Source organism: Chrysochloris asiatica, unplaced genomic scaffold (genome assembly GCF_000296735.1).
Source record: "Chrysochloris asiatica unplaced genomic scaffold, ChrAsi1.0 scaffold00019, whole genome shotgun sequence".
NCBI classification, from domain to species: Eukaryota; Metazoa; Chordata; class Mammalia; order Afrosoricida; family Chrysochloridae; genus Chrysochloris; species Chrysochloris asiatica.
Genome location: NW_006408537.1, coordinates 87,746 through 110,598, shown reverse-complemented (window position 1 = coordinate 110,598; position 22,853 = coordinate 87,746).

Below are 22,853 nucleotides of genomic sequence, written 5' to 3'. Positions count from 1 at the left end.
TGTATTTGTCTTTTCTAAAAGTTGGTAAAAATAAATTTTACAGCCAGAGTGTGGATAATTTTTTACACACCCTCATATTTTATACGACTCATACCTATATAATTTCATGGAGTTCTGGTATGGTGCTGTAGGGTAAGCAGTGTGATAATGGCAAAATCAGAGGTTCAAAACCACTAGACACTCCTCGGAAATCCTTTACAGGATCACCATGAGTCAGAATTGACTCTATGGCACTTAATGACAATATAATTTCATAGATGCATAGTATCCTACTATGTGGGCTTAACACAAGTTACTTAACCAATACTCATTTTAGGGCATTGTATTTGTTTCCAAAATTTATACTAATATATATATAAAATATGAGATAATGCCTTTGAACATTCATCTTTGAAACAATCCCTCGTAATTTATTTGTAATAAATACTGAAAGTGTTAATGCTGACATAGACTAGTCACATTGTTAACATTTTAGCTATACTTATGCTAAATTTCTTTCCAGAAATGTAAGTATTCATATCCCAACACTTATGCATGAACATCCAAGGAGATCTGTCATCGCTTGGTGTTATCCTTCTTTGTCTTTCTCCATTCCCTTAATTTTCATTTTTGCCAACTTGATAAATGTTCTATTGTATCTTATTTTAATTTGATATTTAAATTTTACTAGTGACTGTGAATATAATTTAATATATTTATTGGTAACTTGCATTAACTGACTTGTGAATCACATGTTCAAACTTGTTACTTTTTTTCTATTGTTCTTGTTTATTTCTCAGTGATTAAAAAATAACTTTATTAAGAATGCACATCAAAAAAAAAATTATGCGAATCCAACAAACTGGATGAACTTCATAATCTCTCTATTGATTTAAAAATTCTCTAGATCAGGTGTTTGAATTGAGACTGTGAATAATCAGTAATTCCTAGTATCTTAATTCTTTTTTCCACGCCATGGATGTTAGCAAAAACATAATATTGAAGCTGACAGATATCATCTTGAACAGCACTCTTGGTCTTTCTTTAATGGTAATGAACTGAACTATGTATAAGACCATAGAGTAAAGTTTAGACCAATAAAACCAAACCTAACCCACTAAAATCAAGTCAATGGGACTCTATGGCAACTAGTTAAGACAGAGTAGAACCGCTCCAAAGGGAAGTCAGTGTTTACAGGGTCCTGGTGTAGTGCTGTGGGTTAATGCGCCAGACTGCAAAGCCCTTTGAACTGCAAGGTCAGCAGTTCAAGCTCACCAGCCACTTCTTGGAAACCCTATACAGGGTCACTATGGGTCAGGATCGACTCGATGGTTCTTAACAACAACAACAACAACACAACCTCATCTTTCTCCCATGAAATGGCTTGTGAGTTTGAATCACTAACTTTGCAGTTAGCAGTTTATCTCTCAACCTACTATTTCACCAGGGCTCATTAAAACTCATTGTTATTGTTGTTTTTAAGTGCTGTTCAGTAGATTCCAACTCATAGAGACCTTGTATAGGGTTTCTGAGGAGTGGCTGATAGGTTTGAACCACTAACCTTGCAGTTTAAATTGACCTTGTGGTTCAGCGCATAATTGTGCAATGCCACACTTCAGACCATCCAAAATAAAATAGAATAGAAAATTAAATCAGTTACCAATACCTTTCAATTATCAATCAGACCCTTTTTTTTTCATTACCTAAATATTTTAGAATATGATAGGTTTGTCTCATGGACTTTTTTCCCCCCAACTTACTAGATAATCTCAATTCTGCATTGCCTAATAATGCAAGCATGCACACAGCCAGAGTATTAATAATCTGAGGACCTTAGCTTCAGATGAAATAACTATCACAGATCAAATTGATTTTGCTTTAAGGGGTCTTGCCTTGGGGTCAAGTGAAGGCTTTTGGTAGAAGCTTCCTGAAGGTGGTCCAAATGGAGGTGGTAGTGACAACCTCTTTCTTCACCAGTTCTGCAGAAAAGTGTTGTCTAAATCTGACCCCCTTGCTTAAAAATCATCACACTACATTGTGATTCTTCTTCACCAAGCTCAAATCTCAGAACTTCATCTTTGATTCAGCTGGTACAGTGGAATGGATATTCATATCTTTATAGATATGTCGCTGTCCCACCCCTAATTTTTTTTCCCCTTATGGTGTTTGGTGTTAGGGTAAAGGGCAAAGGCCACATTTGAACATAAGTCAGGCTTTTTTATTTTATGTGGGGGAAAGCCGGGGGCGTTTGCAGAACTTAAAACAGAAATCAAACCTTTAAAGGTCGACTGTGTGTGTCCTGCCACTCATATTCTCTTCTGGCTTCTAACTTTCCTTAGGCTTAAAATATATGTGGAGGTGCTAGTTCCTTTGTTGTTTGGAGAGTTCATTTCTTATTCTTTCAAAAATATGGTGGTTGTTTTTTTAAAAGGGCAACAACAAAAAGTTTTTGTTGATAGTAGTTTCAGAGGCTTGCTTTTTATAACTCTGCTGAATAAAACAGGGCCAGCTGTTGTATCAGGGAGTATTGTGTTTCCCCACATCTTGTAGGTTTCTCAGTGGACAAACAGTACTTTCTAGATTGAATTGTTTGCCAATGTGAAATTAGAAGGAATTGGGACAGGCGAAATGACCATTTCTTTCTGAAGTGAAATTAGCTGAGGAAATGCATTTGGGAGGAAGGTCATTTAATATTTTACAATATCTTCTTTAGTAAACGCAACTACAAAGCGAATCAAAGTTGCTCCAAATCTGGTACTTCTCAATGGTCATATCAGTATAAATATGATACAATAGACATTTATATTTATTAAGGTATACATGGAAGATGCAAATAACTAACATGCTTGGCTGCGAACCCAAAAGTTGAAGGCTTTTGTCCACTCAGAGCCACCTCAGCATAAAGGCCTGGCAACCTGCTTCTGAAAAATCAGCCAACCGTATGGATTACAGTTCTATTCTGACACACATGTAGTTGCCATAAGTCAGAATCAACTCAACAACAATTGGAAAAAAATTTACATAGTTTGTTTGATACTGGGAGTGATTTAGGGATCATTGTCATATTCAGAAAGCATAGAAAATCAGAATAAATGAATATGTGACTTGATTGTTATACTACAAAATGTGTATATTGTTGTCGCTAAGTCCTTTCTGACTCAGGAACCCTGTATAGGGTTTTGGGGGCTTTTTAAATCTTCATGGAATCAGAAAGCCTCATCTTTCTCCCATGTAATGGCTGGCGGGTCAAACCTCAGACCTTGTGGTTCACAGTCCAGACAATATGTATGTAGACTTAATCTTTATCTTATTTGCTATAAATAGGTACATAATAGAATTCTCAGGTTATTATCAGAAAAAAGAATACAGTGACATTTTGTGTGTTAAATATATATTTTATACTTTCATTTTAAACAGAAAAGATTATGTGGAACATATTTTTTTCTTTATTCAGTTCTTAGGATAAATATATAATTTCCCATCTTTGAACTTCATCAATTTTCCCTCCTCTGCTTAAAGATCTGTTTCTCTCTCTACCTCTTTAACTTTCTTCTTAATCCTGATCATCATTCAAGTCTTGAACAGTTTCATGAGTCCATCCACTGCGGCTATATGCTGGAAGTAGAATGTGACTCAACAAAGATAACAATCCTGCCATCCTTGAACTTGCACTCTGAAGAACTCTTTCTTGATTCTGTCTCATAGTAATTTCTTGAGTTCCAAAGGGAAACAATTGCTTTTCTTTCTGTATTTCTTAAGCACTTTGAAACTTAAACCTTTATTATAGGTATTTCTTCTCCTTATTATAGTTTGTGTGTAGATCAATTAAATGGCAACCTTCTTCCCAACTGAATTCAGAACCAGCTGAGATAAAATAATAAGGTCAATGGGAAATAAAATCTCATTTGCTTTTATAAAGTTGATACTGTAGGAAGTTAGGGTTGCTATACTGAGTGGACTCCAGCATTAAATAGTTTCCTATCCAATCAATGAACCATGGAACAGCATGACAATAAGCTATAAGGAAGGAAGTTTGACTTTCTCCTGTAAAGCATGCAACAGGGTTAACAGCTGGGTCTCAAGAGAAAGAGATGAGTAGGGAAATAGGATATGCATGCCCAGATTATCCTTTCAAGCTGGAATTTAGCAAGTGAGAAGTATGAATTAGGCCAGATATGGAGTTCACCTCACCTCTCTCTTCAAGGGAAGAAATGTTGCCATCCCAACACACACCATCTAATTTTCCTTCCAATGAGCTTCTTTTGGATCCTTTCACATTAGTTGCTTAGTTTTTGATCCTTCAGAATAGCTGGAGTATACTAAGGATTAAATATTGATTAACTAATTCTATTTGGAGGCACACTTATTTAAGGTACTTAAACCAAATCAAAGTAGAAGAAACAAAAATTCTTGTACTTTGTAAATGATATTATTTACTACCTCTTAAATATAAGATTTTTCTTCTATTGCATAAGACCAAGGTTCAATTTCTGGCCAATGCCCCTTAAACTCCGTCATCACTGATCTGGCAGGGGAGGCTTGTATGTCCTACAGTGTTATGTAGATTTTAGGGAAGCTTCCAGAAAGACTAAGAAGATGTTGTTGTTGTTAAGTACCGTGGAGTCAGTTCCAACTCATAGTGACCCTGTACAGGGTTTCCGAAGCTGTAAATCTTTACAGGAGCAGAAAGGCTCATCTTTCTCCCGTGGAACAGCTGATAGTTTCAAACTGCTGACCTTGTGGTTCACAGCCCAATTCATAACCACTATGCTACCAGAGCTCCTTACCAGAGCTCCTTAGGCCTGGGTAATAACAAGATCATGATGGCCTGATCTTGTGAATGGGTTTGCCATGAGTTCAGGGCTGTCTTAATTATCTGTTGCTGCTTTTGTTAAGTGCTGTCGAGTTGGTTCTGACCTGTAGCAACACTGTATAGGGTTTCTGAGGAGTGGCTGGTGAGCTTGAACCACTGACCTTGTGGTTCAAATGGACCTTGCAGTCCAGCACATTAACCCACAGTGCCACAGCAGGACTCCAGCTGTCTAGTGCTGCTATAATGGAAATACTTCAAGTTAATGACTTTAACAAATTGAAATTTATTCTATCACAGATCATTGTTGTTAAGGGCCATTGAGTTGGTTCCAAATCATAGTGAACCTGTAGAGGATTTCTGAGGAGTAGCTGGTGAATTTGTATGGCCAACTTTATGGTTTGGAGTTTAGTGCTGATACTATAGTGTTATACCAGGTTTGGAAGTTCAAAGTCTGAATTCAGAGCACCAGTTCTAGAGAAAGGCCCTTGTCTTCTTTCAGAGTCTGTAGGACCAGCATTCTTTAGAGTTCTCCAGGTGGCTTGACATCAATTTTCCCCCTGGATCTAGTGCAGGGATCCCAGCTCCAAAGGATGCACTTCACTCCTAATTCTTCTTTTTTTAGTGATAGGAGTCCCTCTTTGTCTGCCCATTTCTTTCTCCTTTTATATACTAAAAGAGAGTGACTCAAGATACAAGCTAATCCTGTAGATTGCATCCAATCTCATTAATATCACAGAAGTGAGATCTATTACACATAAAATAATTATATCAGATCAGGACTGATCAAATCAATTCATATCAAGGGGAAGTGATTGTTTTATGTTAGAGCTGATCATGAGGAATTATTACATATTAACTGCCAAACCAGTGAGAATCTGGGCTCAGTCAAATTGACACAAAACCTTACGATAATCACAAGGGCTGACAGCAGCTAATAGCAATATCCTATAATAAAAATTAAAATCTTTCCAAAAAAGTGAGGTGACACTGGAGGCACTCACTCATCTCTGCCAAGAAATTAGGAAGACAACTATCTGGCCAACTAATTGGAAGAGATCCATAGTTGTGCCCATTCCAAAGAAAGGTGACCCAATGGAATATGGAAAACATTGGACAATATCTTTGATATCCCATGTGAGTAAAATTTTCCTAAAGGTGATACAGAAATTGCTGCAAGCATACATTGACAGAGAAGTTGCAGAGGTTCAAGCAGGATTTAGAAGAGGACGTGGAATGAGGGATATTATTGCTGTCACCAGATGGTTCTTGGCTGAAAGCAGAGAATACCAGAAAGATGTTAACCTGTAATTTATTGACTATGCAGAGGTCTTCCATTGTGTGGATCATGACAAGCTATGGACAACATTGTGAACTATGAATATTCCAGAACACTAATTGTGCTCATGAGGAACTGAACATGGACCAAGAGGCAGTTTTTCTATCATAACATGGGAACACTGAATGATTTAAAATTAGGAAAGGTGTGTGACAGGATTGTATTCTTTCACCATACTTATTCAAGCTGTATGCTGAGCGAATAATCCGAGAAGCTGGGCTATTTGAAGAAAAACGTGGCATCAGGATTGGAGGAAGACTCATTAACAACCTGCAATATGCAGATGATACAACTTTGCTTGCTGAATGTGAAGAGGACTTAAAATACTTATTGATGAAAATCAAAGGCCATAACCTTCAGTGTGGATTGTATCTAAATGTGAAAACAAAAATCCTCACCACTGGACCAATAAACAACATTCTTATCAACGAAGAAAAGATTGAAGTTGTCAAAGACTTCATTTTTCTTGGATCAACTATCAACACTCATGGAAGCAGCAGTCAAGAAATCAAACATCATATTGCTTTAGGCAAATCTGCTGCACAAGATTTTTTTAAAGTGTTGAAGAGCAAAGATGTCAGCTTGAGGACTAAGGTATACCTGACCCAAGCCATGGTATTTCCAATAACCTCATATGCATGTGAAAACTGAACAGTGAATAAGGAAGACTACAAAAGAATTGATGCATTTGAGTTCTGGTATTGGAGGAAAATATTGAAAGTGTCATGTGCTGCCAAAAGAACCAACATATCTGTGTTGGAAGAAGTACAGCCAGAGTACTCCTTGGAGGCCAGGATTGCCAGACTTTGTCTCTCACACTTTGGATATATTGTCAGGAAGGATCAGTCACTTTAGTGGGATATTATGTTTGGTAAGGTAGAGGGTCAGAAAGAAAGAGCATTCCTCTTTGGCAAAGTGATAACATCAATGGCCTCAAGCATGGCAACAATTGTAACGTTAGCCCAGGACTGGGCAGTGTTTCATTCTGTTGTGCATTGGGTCACTATGAGTTGGTACTGACTCGATGGCACCTAACAACAACATACACGGTGTCCCTTGGTGATGCCGAACTTTATTGTGCTTGGATGCTAACAGGGAAAATTGAATTTACCTAAAGGAGCTCTGGTAGTGTAGTGGTTATGAATTGGACTGCTAACCTCAAGGTTGGCAGTCCAAAACTACCAGCCATTCTGAAGGAGAAAAAGAAGGCTTTCTGCTCCTGTAAAGATTTGCAACCTCAGAAACCCTGTTTAGGGTCACTGTGAGTCGGAACTGACTCCACAGTACTTAACAACAATAACAGGAGGCATCATTCACCATTTGTCTGTCAATTTGCTGTACTGTGGTGGCTTGCCTGTTGCTTTAATTCTGAAAACTGTGCTACTAATATTTTAAATACCAGCAGGGTCGTCCACGGCTTCCAATGAGCTTCTGGACTAAGACACAGTAGGAAGGAGAGAAGGACTACTTGGGAATATTTAGTCATAGAAAATCTTATGAATAGCAGTGAAACACTGTCAGATGGCACCAGAATATTGAATATTGAAACATGAAGAGCACCAGAATGTTGTCAGATATAGTGCCAGAGGTGAGCCCCTGAGGTTGGAAGGCACTCAAAACATGATTGAGGAAAAGTTGTCTCTTCAAAGTGGAGTTGACTGTGATGACATGAATGTAGTAAAGCTTTCAGGACCTTCATTTGCTGGTGGGGCAAAACTCAAATTGAGGAGAAACATCTGTAATATCAATTAGCAATTGGAACATAGAATGTATTAAGTACGAATCTAAGAAATTGTATGGTGTTAATGATAAAATGGAATGCATAGACATTGATATCCTAGGTAGTAGTGAGCTGAAATGGATTGGTATTGGCCATTTTGTATCTGGCAAGCATATGGTTTACTATGCCAGGAATGACAAATTGAATAGAAATGGTGTCACTTTCATCATCAAAAAGGAAAACATTTCAAGATCTATCTTAAAGTGCAATGCTGTCTGTAATAAGATAATATCCATACGCCTACAAGGAACCAATTAGAGCAACAATTATTCAAATTCATACACTAACTGCAAAAGCCAGTAATAATGAAAATGAATTCTACCAATTTATTCAGTCTGCAACTGATCAAACATGCAATCAAGATGTATTGATAATTACTGATGATTGAAATGCAAATTTTGGAAACAAAGAGGAAGGATTATTCATTGGAAACTATGCTAGAGATTGCATGATAGAAGTTTGCAAGAACTATGACATCTTTACTGCAAATACCTTTTTTAAACAACATAATAGAAGATGATACATATGGTCCTCGCCAGATGTAATTCATGGAAATCAAATTTACTACCTCTGTAGAAAGATATGGTGGATAAAGTTCCATTTTACCAGTCAAAGCAAGGTTGGCATAGGACCTGCAGTGTTTTGTTCTATTGTGCATGTCACTATTTTTCGGTACCCACTCGACAGTTCCGAACCGACTCGACGGCACTTAACAACAACAACAACAACTCGACAGTTCCTAACAACAATAACAACAGCAACAACAACAGAGATTTCTTAGAAAAAGGTGATGTATTTCTGCATAATCAGTTATTAAAAACTTATGGAACACGGTTTTACTCTCTGACATGCACGAAGGCATTCTAAGTCAGAGTTGTCTTGACAGCTTTTGGTTTGATTTTTGTTGGGTTGGTGTCTAGATTTTTCATAGGTAAACAAGCAAGCATCCATGAGTCTTATCTAAGTTATATGTGGACAATTGTCAGTTGCAGCAAGCCATTTTCCAGCATACAAAGGTGAATATTTCTTTAACCTGTCATCCTGTTTTCCAGTATCATGTTGTTGTTGTTGTTAAGTCCCTAGAGTCAGTTCCGAGAGTCAGTTCCGACTCATAGTAACCCTGCACAGCGATTCCTAGGCTGCAAATCTTTATGGGAACAGAAAGCCTCAGCTTTCTCCTGCGGAACAGCTGGTAGTTTCTAACTGCCTACCTTGAGGTTGTTGTTGTGTTAAGTGCCATCGAGTCAGTTCCGACCCATAGCGATTCTGAACAGGGTTTCCAAGGCTATAAATCTTTACGGGAGCAGATAGCCCCATCTATCTCCCATGGAACTGCTGGTAGTTTCGAACTGCTGACCTTGTGGTTTGCAGCCCGATTCGTAACCACTATGCTACCAGAGCTCCTTTAGCAGCCGGATTATAATAGGGTCCAGGAAAATTCAATATTAGCCATAGTTAGGGAGGCAGAAGCATGAATATGAACATCTTCAGAAAATTCTCAGTGAACATTGCGGCCATAAGAAGGCCTGAGAAGACAGTGAAAGCTTTTTGGAAATCTTGAAAGTTTTTATAGTATCATCAGTTGAAAGCTAGAGTGTAGGTGGAATTAAGAACTGTATGAAAAGACATACATACATGTAGGGAAACTGTCAATTCAGCTTCATAAAAGCTCTGTTTTTACTGTATATTTTAAATATTCTTAATTAATCTATATCCCCACCCACAAAACATGTGATCCCAGTATTTGCAGATAATAGAACATCTGCTTACTTGGTCAGGGAAACAACCTTGCATTTAATAGGGGATATGGTCTGATGTTTCTCACAGCAAAGTTTGCCTTAGGGTTTACCATTAATTAATTGTATCTAAATATTAACTGACATACAATCTAGGGTGTGAGCAAAACTTCCCTCCAGGGCACATCCTTTGAGGGAAATTTAACATTTCCATTATGAAAGTCAAGAGGATGAAATAGTTTTTTTATAAATGTGACTATTGCAGTAGTCAAAACAACTTGGTCCTGATACCCTAAAAGCCCTGTACATCAGTGGAGCAAAATTAAGAACCAGAAATAAGTCTATCCACTTACAGACAGACAGCTGACCTTTGACGAAGGACTGAAAACTCACTAAATGGGGACAAGATAACCTTTTAAACAAACGGTTCTGGCAAAACTGGAAATCCATATACAGAACAAATGACACAAGACCCGTATCTCACACCTTATAGGAAAATAAACTCAATATGAATTAAAGACCTAAATGTAAAACATAAACCTATAAATACTGTCAAAGAAAATACGTGGACAAACATGGCGTAAATATACTATGAATCATACCAAAATAAATGAACAAACTGCAGACAAAAAAGATGATCAGGACCTCTTAAAAATTAGACATTTATGTGCATCTAAAGACACAGGACAATTAATTATTATAACCCTTCTAGCAAAATTTCTCCATTCTGTGATGCATTGTATATTCTAGCATCTATGCCTGTGATTGAGAATCTCTGGTAGTATAATGGATTCAGTTGGCCTGCTAAACGCAAGGGCAGTAATTCAAATCTACCAATTACTCTGTGGGAGAAAGTGAAGAATTTCTACTCCAATAAAGACTTGTTGCTGTTGTTGTCAGCTGCCATCGAGTCGGAACCGACTCATAGCGACCCCATGCACAGCAGAACGAAACAATATCCAATTCTGGGCCAACCTCACTACCGCTGCCATACTTGATGCCATCAATGATGTCACCTGGCTGATCCATCTCATTGGGGGTCTTCCTCTTTTTCTCTGACTCTACATCTTACCCAGCATAACATCCTTCTCCAGCGACTGTTCCCTCCTGACAATATGTCCAAAGTCTGAGAGACGAAGCTTAACCATTCTGGCCTCCAAGGAGTACTCTGGCTGCACTTCTTCCAAAACAGATCTATTGGTTCTTTTGGCAGTCCATGGCACTTTCAATATTCTCCTCCAACACCACAGCTTAAAGGCATCAATTCTTCTATGATCTTCCTTATTCACTGTCCAGCTTTCACACCCATATGAGGTTATTGAAAATACCATGACTTGGGTCAGGCACAACTTAGTCCTCAAGCTGACATCTCTGCTCTTCAATACTTTAAAAAGTTCCTGTGCAGCAGATTTGCCCAGAAGAATACGTCGTCTGATCTCTTGACTACTGCTTCCACGAGTGTTGATAGTTGATCCAAGAAGAATGAAGTCCTTGACAACTTCAATCTTTTCTCCATTAATAAGAATGTTGTTTATTGGTCCAGTGGTGAGGATTTTTGTTTTCCTGACATTGAGATGCAACCCATACCAAAGGCTGTGCTCTTTGATCTTCATCAGAGGGCTCACGAGATAGTGTTGGAACTCTGAAACATAAAGACTTACAACCTTGGAAAACCTATAGAAAATCGCTATGAATCAGAACTAGCTCTGTGACTCACAACCACTACCACACACAATGCCTATGATTATGGACCCATTTTGAAGTAAGTTGTTAATGATGCAGGATTAGCACTGTAGGATCAGCCCTGGATTGCGAACCACATGGTTGACAGTTCAAACCCACCAGCTACACTTTGGATCCCTATACTAAAGATTAAGGATGTGGGCACCTTACTGTTGCTATTGTTATTAGGTGCAATTGAGTCCATTGATGCTATCACTTTGCCAATCCATCTCCATCCCTCTTTTTCTCTGACCCTCCACCTTACCAAACATGATATCCCACTCCAGTGACTGGTCCCTGCTGACAATATATCTGAAGAATGAGAGACAAAGTCTGGGCCATTTTGGCCTCCAAGGAGCACTCTGGCTGTACTCGCATCAGTTCTTCTATGTTTTTCCTTATTCACTGTCCAGCGTTCGCATGCATATGTGGTTATTAAAAATACCATGGTTTGTGTCAGGCTCATCTTAGTCCTCAAGCTGACATCTTAACGCTTCAACACTTTAAAAAAGTCTTGTGCAGTAGATAATCCAAGAAGAATGAAATCCTTGAAAACTTCAATCTTTTCTCCATTGATAAGAATGTTGTTTATTGGTCCAGTGGTGAGGATTTTTGTTTTCTTTATATTGAAATACAATCATATTGAAGGCTATGGTTTTTGATCTTCATCAGTATTTTAAGTCTTCTTCACTTTTAGCAAGCAAGGTTGTATCATCTGCAAATCACCACTCATCTGTCAGTTCGTCATATTGTGGTGGCTTGTGAGTAGCTGAGATTCTGGAAGCTATGCCACAGGTATTTTAAATACCATCAGGGTCACCCATGGTGGACAGGTTTCAGATAAGCTTCCAGATGAAGACTAATTAGAAAGAAGGAGAGATGAACTACTTCCAAATATTTAGTCACTGAAAACCTTATGACTAGCAGAGAAACACTGTCAGATATAGTGCCAGAAAATTGAGCCCCTTATGTTGGAAGGCACTTAAAATACAATTGGGGAAGAGCTGCCTATTCAAAGTAGGGTTGACTGTGATGACGTGAATTGAATAAAGCCTGTGGGACATTCATTTGCTGATGGGGCACAACTCAAAATAAAGAGAAACAGCTGGAAACATCCATTAATGATCATAACATGGAATGCACGAAGTATGAATCTAAGAAAATTGGAACTTGTAAAAAATGAAATGAAAGGCATAAACATCAATATCTTAGGCATTGGTGAGCTGAAATGGACTGGTATTGGACATTTTGAGTCTGACAAACACATGGTTTACTAGGCTGGGAATGACAAATTGAAGAGGAATCATGTTGCATACATCATCAAAAAGAACATATCCAGATCAGTCATAAGGATAATATCCATGCACCTACAGGGAAGCCCAGTTAATACCACTATTATTCAAATTTATGCACCAACCACCAAAGCCCATGAGGATGAAATAGAAGAATTCTACCAACTTCTTCAATCTGAAATTGATCAAGATGTATTAAACATTACTAGTGATTGGAATGCAAAGGTAGGGAGCAAAGAGGAAGGATCAGTAGTTGGAAAATATGGCCTTGATGATAGAAATGATGCTGGAGATCGCATGATAGAATTCTGCAAAATCAGTGATTTGTTTATTTCAAATACCATCATAAGAGATGATTATATACATGGACCTCACCAGATGGAATATACAGAAATAATATTGATGACATCTGTTGGAAGAGACAATGGAAAAGCTCTATATCATCAGTCAAAACAAGGTTAGGGGCAGATTGTGGAACAGACCATCAATTGCTCATATGTAATTTCAAACTGAAGCTGAAGAAAATGAAAACAAATCCACGAGGCCATAATATGACCTTGAGCTTATCCCACCTGAATTTAGAGATCATCTGAAGAACAGATTTGATACATTAAACACTAAAGACCAAAGATCAGAAGAGTTGTAGGATGACATCAAGAATATCATACAAGAAGAAAGCAAACAGTCATTAAGAAGACAAGAACGAAGGAAAAGTTCAAAATGGATGTCAGAAGATACACTGAAACTTACTTTCCAAAGTAGAGAAGCTAAAACAAATGGAAGAAATGAGGAGGTACAAGAGCTGAACAGAAAATTTCAAAGGTCAGCTTGGGAAGACAAAGTCAAATATTACAACAAAATGTGCAAAGATCTGGAATCAGAAAACCAAAAGGTGAGAATCCATCCAGAATTTCTCAAGGTGGGGGAACTGAAGAAAAAAAATAAAGTTTCGACTTCTGTTATTGAAGTATTCTGTGGACAAATTATTGAATGATGCAGAAAGCATCAAAATAAGATGGAAAGAATACACAGAGTCAGTGTAGCAAAATGAAATGGTTGATGTTCAAACATTTCAAGAGGTAGCATACAATCAAGAGCCAGTGATACTGAAGGAAGAAGTCCAAGGTGCATTGAAGGAAATGGCAAAGAACAAGGCACCAGGAACTGATGTAATAAAAATTGAAATCTTTCAAGAAAGTGAGGCAGCACTGGAGGCACTCACTCATCTATGCCAAGAAATTTGGAAGACAGCTATCTGGCCAACTGATTGGAATAGACACATATTTGTGCTGATTCCAAAGAAAGGTAACCCAATGGAATGCGGAAATCATCAGACAATATCTTTGATATCCCATGCAAGTAAAGTTTTACTAAAGGTAATACAGAAATGGCTGCAAGCATACATTGGCAGAGAACTTCCAGAGGTTCATGCTGGATTCAGAAGAACGAGGGATATCATTGCTGATGTCCAGTGGATCTTGGCTTAAAGCAGAGAATACCAGAAAGATGTTTACGTGTGCTTTATTGACTATGCAAAGACTTGCAATTGTGTGGATTAAGACAAACTATGGACAACATTGCAAAGTATGAGTATTCCTGAACACTTGAGGAATCTGTACGTGGACCTAGAGGCAGTTGTTCAAACAGAACATGGGAACAATGAATGTTAAGAAAGTTGTGCCACAGGATTGTATTCTTTCAACATACTTATTCAACCTGTATGCTGAGCAAATATTCTGAGATGGTGGGCTACATGAAGAAAAACGTGTCATCAAGATTGGAGGAAGCCTCATTGTTGTTGTTGTTGTTGTTGTTATGTGCTGTGGAGTCAATTTCGACTCATAGTGACCCTGTACAGAATTCCAAGGCTGTAAATCTTTACGGGAGCAGAAATCTTCATCTTTCTTCCATGGAACAGCTGGTAGTTTTGAACTGCTGATTGTGAGATTCGCAGCCCAATTCGTAACCACTATGCTACCAGAGTTCTTTCTTGTTGTTAGGTTCCGTCTAATCAGTACCGACTCATAGTGACCCTATGCACAACAGAATGAAACACTACCTGGTCCTAGGACAACCTCACAATTTTTTCCACACTTGAGCCCATTGATGCTGCCACTTAGCCAGTCCATCTCATTGGAGGTCTTCCTCTTTTTCTCTGACCTTCTACCTTACCAAACATGAGATCCTTCTCCAGCAACTGGTCCCTCCTTACAATATGTCCAAAGTATGAGAGATGAAATTTGGCCATCCTGGACTACAAGGAGCACTCTGGCTGTACTTCTTCCAAAATGGATTTATTGGTTCTTTTGGCAGCCCATGACACTTTCAATATTCTCCTCCAACACCATAACTCAAAAGCATCAATTCTTCTAGTCTTTCTTATTCACTGCCCAGCTTTCACATGCATATGAGGTGATTGAAAATATTATGGCTTGGGTCAGGTGCACCTTAGTTCTCAAGCTGACATCTTTGCTCTTCAACACTTGAAAAAGGTCTTGTGCAGCAGATTTGCCTAATGCAAAACATCATTTGATTTCTTGAATACTGCTCCCATGAGTGTTGATAGTTGATCCAAGAAGAATGAAGTCTGTGACAACTTCAGTGTTTTCTCCATTGATAAGAATATTGTTTATTGGTTGAGTGGTGAGGATTTTTGTTTTCTCTACATTGAGATGCAATCCATACCGAAGGCTGTGCTATTTGATCTTCATCAGTAAATGCTTTAAGTCCTCTTCACTTTCAACAAGCAAGGTTGTATCATCTGCATATTGCAGGCTGTTAATGAGTCTTCCTCCAATCCTGATGCCACATTTTTCTTCATATAACCCAGCTTCTCAGATTATTTGCTCATCATACGTGTTGAATAAGCATGGTAAAAGAGTACAACCCTGCCACACATCTTTCTTAATTTTAAAACATTCACTGTTCCCATGTTCTGTTCAAACAACTGCCTCTTGGTCCATGTACAGGTTCCACATGAGTACAGTTTAGTGTTCAAAAATACTCATACTTTGCAATGCTGTCAATAGCTTGTCATGATTCACACAATCAAAAGCCTTTGTGTAGTCAATAAAGCACAGGTAAACATCTTTCTGGTATTCTCTTATTTCAGCCAAGATCCATCGGACTTCAGCAATGATATTCCATTCTCCAAGTCCTCTTTTCAATCCAGCTTGAACCTCTAGAAGTTTGGTACTCTGAATAATTTATCAGAGAATATCTCAATAATGAAAATCGAGGCTTGATTTTTTTTCTTCAGTTCCCCCAGCTTGAGAAATGCTGAGCGTGATTTTCCCTTTTGGTTTTCTGACTCCAGATCTTTGCACATTTTATTTTAACATTTGACTTTGTCTTCACAAGCTGACTACTCATCTGTCAGTTTGTCATACTGTGGTGGCTTGTGAGTTGCTGTGATTCTGGAAGCTATGCCATAGGTATTTTAAATACTAGCAGGGTCACCCATGGTGGACAGGTTTCAGATGCGCTTCCAGATGAAGAAAGACTAGGAAGAAGAAGAGATGAACTACTTCTGAATATTTAGTCACTGAAAACCTTATGAATGGCAGAGAAACACTGTAAGATAATGCTAGAAAATGAGTTCCTCAGGTTGGGAGACATTCAAAATACTGCTGGGGAAGAGCTGTCTCCTCAAAGTAGAGTTCACTATGATGATGCGAATGGAGTAAAGCTGACAGTCAAGCCTTTGGGACCTTCCTTTGCTGATGGGGCACAACTCAAAAGGAAGAGAAACAGCTGTAAACATCCACTAATAATCAGAACTTGGAATGTATGAAGTATGAATCTAGTAAAATAGGAAATTGTCAAAAATGAAATGGAACACATAAACACATTAGGCTGAAATGGTCTGGTACTGGCCATTTTGAATCTTACAACCACATGGTTTTTATGCTGGAAATGACAAACTGAAGAGGAAAATGATGTTGTTATCATCACCTTACTAGAGAATGTGAAAAATCACCACTCTTAATTTCACTTGAGGGCATGGTCTGACTCCAATTTATAGAACTGCTTTAGAAAAGCTCTTTCTTAGCCCTAGATCTTGCATGTGGCTCATTCCACCTGACCTCCAGTTAGTGGGACTTCAAGCCCATCACTGACCTGATTCTCTAGGTCCTGCAGCCTCATACATTAACAGCCTATTATTTGACCTCCCTATTCAGGTTCTTCAGCTCCCAGAGACTATGTGGATAAAAAGATCCCTCCAGATAATTTCTTTTGAGAATTGTGAGTTTTGTGAGATATTATAACATGTTTCAGAACCTTAAGACATAAGGGTGAGGAGGAGTAGTGATTGATTTTAAGGATTATAGAGTGGCTTAACATGTTGAAAAAGTTGGACACTTAGGATATCTTTAACTTCTACCTCATAAGTACCAGCCTTGTGCCGATCTTTCTGAAAGAAATTATTCATGTACAATATTTCATCAAAAGAGTAGAGAGAACCAACAGACAGGAAAATTTTGGCAACAGCATATCAGACAAGGTATTAATCTCTAAAATTTATGGAAAGTTTCAAAACATCAATAATGAAAAAAATAAATAGTCCATTTAAAAATGGGTAGACAACATGGACAAACTCTTCATCAAAGGAGACAGTCTGGCATCCTATAAACACATGAAGAAATGTTCATGATCAGTAGCCTTAGAGAGATGCAAATAAAGACAGCAATGAGATGCAAATAAAGACAACAATGAGATATTAACTAATAGCAAAGTTCAAAAAACAGAAAAGAGCAAATGATGTTTAGGATGTGGAGATACTAGAACATTCACATATACTTATGGTGAGATTGTAAATGGTTCAACCACTTTGGGAAGCAGTATGGGACTTCCATGAAAAGTCGGAAATAGAAATACAATATGATCCAGTAATTCCATGAGCAGGTATCTATCTTAGAGAAATAAGGACCAGGACAAGTATAGATATATGTACACCCATGTACATCACAGTACTAATCACAGTGCAAAAAGATAGAAACAACCTAGAGGCTCACCAATGGAAGAATAGATAAACAAAGTTTAGTATATACATACAATGAAATGCATTCTACTTTAAAGAATAATGATGTATCTGTGAAATGCCTCATAACATTGATGAACCTGAAGGACATTATACAGAGTGAAATTAGTCAATAACAAGAGGACAAACAGTGTATGAGACCACTATTGCAAAGGACTCCTGTTGGAACTGACTTGATGCAACAACAACACTATTGTTAAAAGTCAAGAAAAAGTTTTCACACAAGAAACATTCTTTGATGGTTACCATGGATGGGAAGGGAAATAAAAAAACCAAAACTCACTGCCATCAATTCTGAATCACAGTGACCCTATAGAGGATTTCTGAGGCTATAAAGCTTTACAGGAGCAGAAAATCTCATCGTTCTCTCACTGAGGGGCTAGTAGGTTAACAGTCCAGTGCTTATCCTACAGTGCCACTGTGGTGGCAGACAAACAGAGGGTAAATCACTACCTATGGATTGTTGTTGATGTTAAGTGCCATTGGGTTGGTTCTGACACATATGAGCCTGTATAGGGTTTCCAAGGAGCAGCAGGAGGGTTTGAACTGCAGTCCAGTGCTGATCCTTCAGCATCACGTCAGAATAATATGGGTAGACACATTATTTGGGTGAAAAAGAGGCAAAATATAATGAAAAAGAGTGCATCAAAACATGATGAAGACCAAAGAAGACACTGGAAGAAGTACAAGAATTAAAGGCAACAGAGATAAATACTATTGCACACATAACCCTGTTATAACAGTAATCTGTGGATTCATAGAGAGACACAGAAGCTGAACAGTGTGGGAAGGATATATATAGGTTTTGTTATGCCCAGAATTCAGGGTCCCCAAAGACCACCCAGGAGCCGTGTACCAATGCAAATACATAAGGGTTGTTTAATCAAGCTCGAGCCAGGTCTCTAACCTTATCCGACATTTCGGAATAGGGAAAGAGCCCCGAATTCATTGTCTGCAGGGTTTTTATAGAATTTTCAAACAGCTCAGGTTTCTCAGCTTTACAATCTTTGGATTGGTTAACAATTGGCAAACTATGAGATGTTACAGTTTAATTGGTCAGGACTGGTGGTCTTTGTTCTTAGGCTAGGGTAAAGGAAAACATCTGGCCTCTGGCCTTGAGCTGCCTGGCTATTTATACATATATCATATTCTTGGAGCTAGAGTACGTGTTCAGGCTAATGTACAGAATGGAGATTGACCTTGCCTCTGGAGGGAACTAATAACTGAGGCCTTGTCTATTTAAAATGCTTTCCTGAGCCTGACTAGAGTTTAGTCAAGCAGTTTCTAGGTAGGCAAAATCAGTTTGGTCCTTACAGTTTGATGGATGATATTTCTACATATGTATTTTACCTATGCTGCAAAGGAGTCCTGGTGTGGCCAGATGGTAAATACGTTATTTCAGCAGACGGTAAATACATTTCAACTGCAAGGCCGGCAGGTCAGGCTCACCAGTTGCTCCCTGGAAACCCTATACAGATCACTATGGGTCTGAACAACAACAACAACATGTTGCAAATGTATCCATGAGTATAATAAAGCAAAGTTATGAAAAGTTCAAACCCTTTGAAGGAATGATATGTTGGGCCTGGGTACACAGCACCATAGTTTCAGGGGACATCAAGGACAACTGGCATAATTGCTCTATGTTATACTTCAGTGAGTAGCCACTGGAGTCTTAAAATTTTGTGAGTGATCATCTAATGTGTAATTGTTGGTCTCTCCACATCCAGTGCAAAGAAGAGTAAAGAAAATCAATGACACATGGAAACAGTTAGTCCAAAGGATTACTGGATCACATGAACCTCAGTCTCCAAGACTCTGAGGACAGAGGAACTAGGTGTCTAGTTACCACTACTAACTGCTCCAAAAGGAACCACATTAGAAGGTCCAGAACAGAATGGGAGAAAAATATGGTGAGAAAATTTCTAAAATCATAAAAAAGTCTAGCCTTACTGGTCAGACAGAGACTAGTAGAATGTCAAGACTATGGCCTTTAGTGACTCTTCAGTGACGAGACCAAGATCTAGAACTGAACTCACCTGTAGGGCTCAATTTTTAACCCAAAAAATAGACAGGTCTATAAGGTGAACAATAACATTGGGAAGGCACACAATTCTTAGAATAATAAATGATTTGCGCTCAAAAGGGCAGGATTTGTCCAGGGACAAAGTTCAGAATGCAGGAATAATTAGGAAAGAAGAAGAAACGGATGCAAGAAACACAGGAAGAATATACGATGAAGGATGCTACACTGTGGGAATTATGATGAATGACATGAAACAAAATGTGTATGAATTGTTACATGGAAAACCAATTTGCTCTGTAAACCTTCACTCCATTCACAATGAAAACAACAACAAAAATCTGCCTATTGAGTGAAAATGAGATAAACATCTTCCACCAAAAGGGGAAGGAAAAGAAAGAAAGATTGAAAGAAAGAGGATAAGTTAGAGAGCTGATTCCTGCCAGCTTTCAACAAAATTGAATCAAAGAAGGAAGAAAGAAAGACAGCTTGCTGAGAAGTCTGCTTATATTCCTGCTCCAGAGCCCAAGCACTGCAAGTGGTTGTGACAGACAGAAAGAACACTTAAGAGAATTGCACCTTGGGAATCCTTTTCTTCCATAAGGAAAAGAGTTGCCGGCAAAAAAGATCTAACAGTTGATGGTCTCAAGTCATACAGAAGAATGACATCCTATGTTTTCCTCATGTGATATTTCTAGAGATCTGACTTTGGTGTGACATAAAAATGTAAAGTAAATGGAGATTGTTTGCCTCTTGTTCAAGAAGGAAATAATATGTTGGTTTTGGTGCTATAATATCTCATTTCTTCCAAGAAATTATGTTTTCCTTGGGGAAAATCTCTATCAGAATCTTTCTTCTTTTGGTCATCTCTGTAAGAACTGTGTCAACATAATTAATCACTTAATTTTTTTTCCAGTAAGTAAAGTCTTCAAGTCAGCAAATAACTTCACTGTTCACTTCAGGAAATTCTCGCATACCAATTTATCCAAGCAAATGCTGTGCTCATCTGGGCAAATAGTTATCTAAGCAGGGTTCATAGCATAATTATCAGGGCATCAATGATTGCTTTATGACCATAGTTTTATTTCTACCAACATGAAACTATAATTTGAAGCATTATAGTTTAAACTTCACATCAAGCAAATACTTGAAATATTTTGTCCTGGGAAAATATTTTAAATCATAATTTTGTCAAATAATCATAATCCAGTAAATTCACACCTGTCTAATACTTACTCTGTGCTAACCATGCCCATTGTTTTGTTGTTGTTGTTAAGTGCCATCAACTTGGTTCTGACTCTTAGCAACCCCATATAAGCTTTCTCAGGAGGAGCAGCAGGTGAACTTGAACTGCCTACATTGTGGTTCTAATGGACTTTGTATGTGGTTCTATTGGACATTGTATCTTACATATATTAATTCAACCAACCCTTCTGTGACCATGTATATGCATATGTATATGTAAGAATTACCTGAGGATTTTGTTAAAATGCAGATTTTGACTCAGTAAATCTGGGGTGGAAATGTAAATTCTCAGCACGGGTTCAATACACTGGTCTAGTGCCAGTTTGGAGTCCTGGTGTGGCGCTGTGGGTTAATGCGTTGAACTGCAAAGTCAGTTTGAACCACAAAGTCAGTGGTTCAAGCTCATTAGTCGCTCCTTGGAAACCCTATACAGGGTTGCTTTAGGTCAGAACCGACTCGACGGCACTTAACATCACAGCAGCAGCACTGCCAGTTCAGCTTCACTAATTTCACTTGTGTAATCTTGGGTAAAAAGAGCTCTAGTAGCGTAGTAGTTACAAATAGGGCTGCTAACCTCAGGGTCAGCAGTTCGAAACTACCAGCTATTCCGCGGGAGAAAGATGAGGCTTTCTCCTCCCGTGAAGATTTACAGCCTCGGAAACCCTGTACAGGGTCACTATGAGTTGGAATCAACTCCACGGCACATAACAACAACAATCTTGGGTAAATTGCTTGCTTGACACGAGTTTGATTTACAAGAAAACCCTCTTGATAACACACAGTTAATCTTGTTTGTTGTTGGATCCTCTTTAAAATCTGCTTGCTTTTATTCTTGTTGTTAAGTGTTATTGAGTTGGTTCAGATTCATAGTGACCTTGCTTAGGGAGGGTTTCTTAGGAGTGGCTAGTGCGTTTGAACCACAGTACTCATCCTACAACACCATATTATCAGGCAGGATATGCTGTGAATAATGCCTCCACTGAAGTCCTGGAAAGTAGCCTTCCCAAGGTAACTGTAGCCCAATAGGCTGAATTGGTCACATTTGCTCAGGCCTCCAAACTGGCTTTTACTCTAGAAGTATCCCTTCAGGATTATGCATAATTATAGATACTTTGGAAACAATAAGAATTTCTTGCTTCATCGGGGGACACAGATTAAAAACAACCCTGTTGTTTCCTTCTGCAACTGCTGTGTCTAATACAAGCTTAAAGTGGTACCTCAGACAGAAGAAATAAAAGAAATAACTTGACAGATGAAGTTGCAAATTTGATTACTCCAACCAAGTTTCAAACATTGTCTATATCTGATAACTGTTAAGAAAGTCATACTGCAATTTCAGATGAAGATGAAGGCAGAATCTTTCCCCCTAAACAAGTTATGGAATGTTAGAGGATTTGTTTTGTAAGACACAATGTTGTTCATGTTTGCAAACTTAGCTATTCACTTCAACATAGTTGTTGTTGTTAAGTGCCATTGAGTCGGTTCTGACCCATAGTGACCCTGTATGTATGAGGAGCAGCTGGTGAGCTTGAACCACTGACCTTGCAGTTCAAATGGGTTTGCAGTCTGCCGCATTAACCCACAGTGCCACACCAGGACTTCAACATAGAGGATATCCAAAATACTTAGAAATCTGATCAAATAAGATGAAGCAACTAATTGACTGCATGAAAAAATGACTTATTTCCCTTTTGTATTAGGCTCTGGGACCCTCTAAAGATGGGACAATTATTCATGTGTAATAATTCTGTGATAGAAACTTGGCTTAAACAATCAGATCAAAGCATTCCCTTCACAGATAATTATACCAGAAATAACATGAATTGTGTCACTTAGGAATGTATATTTTCCTGGGAAGGATCAGATTTTCCTACTAACAAAAGATA